At 44.8% G+C, this 823-nt stretch overlaps 1 protein-coding gene across 2 annotated transcripts in view; it reads right to left on the reverse strand.

Annotated features, from left to right (window-relative positions):
* Window positions 1-823, reverse strand: part of TP53INP1 (tumor protein p53 inducible nuclear protein 1) — a 17,962-nt gene that overhangs the window by 16,249 nt on the left and 890 nt on the right. The gene's annotated exons all lie outside the window — the stretch shown is intronic.

Below are 823 nucleotides of genomic sequence, written 5' to 3' on the forward strand. Positions count from 1 at the left end.
AAAACAGAAAATGGAATGAAATTCAAATGGTACATAGTGAAAGGGTAGCACCAAGAAGTTCTACTAATGAGCCATGGGCACTTCAGTTGGAAACAAAGAAAGAAAGACTCAAAATACATTAGAAAATCATAAGGTAACTGTGAACCACAGTGATGGAGCCATGAAAAAGACCCATGCAAAGGGTATCAAAGGCTCAACAGGCCAGGTGAGGGGCATGGGGCTGGGCTACAGGCCAAGCCAGGTCCACATTGGCCTGGTGTCCTGGACTGGTCCTGGATCTAGTGCGTGGGCCTTAGGCAGTGGAGGTCAATCATGACCAGACACCACCACAGGCTGGATAAGGCTCCATAGGCTGATGGGCTGCATCTTTGACACCTCTGACCTATGCAATCCTAGAATGTGGCATTTGCAGTAGAGACAGAAGCATTAATAAAACCAGTTTACAAAGCACTGGGGAAAAAAACCCCTTCATCTATCTATACTACTGCATCCCTTTCCAATCACCCAGGGTCAAGAAAAATATAATTAAACAATTGGCACCAGCACAGAAGAGGGCTACTGAACTGATCATTCCGTTTTAACCAGATGAGATTCATTAGCAGAATAAAGACAGAGGGGATCCAATTGCTCTCTACCCCTACTGCTGTACTTGAAAACATCAGGGAGGAAGAGCTGAAGCACAAGGCAGGCACAAAGACAAATGAGCTGTGCTGGCCACGAATAGATCAAATTTAGATGTTAAAGGAGGAGTGAATAGACTTCCTATAGGAAGTTGCAGCAAGAAACTCAGTTGTTTTCAGGATGGAGCAAGGCAGATTTACAC

This window comes from Crocodylus porosus, unplaced genomic scaffold (genome assembly GCF_001723895.1).
Source record: "Crocodylus porosus isolate Cpor-Errol unplaced genomic scaffold, CroPor_comp1, whole genome shotgun sequence".
Classification (NCBI taxonomy): domain Eukaryota; kingdom Metazoa; phylum Chordata; order Crocodylia; family Crocodylidae; genus Crocodylus; species Crocodylus porosus.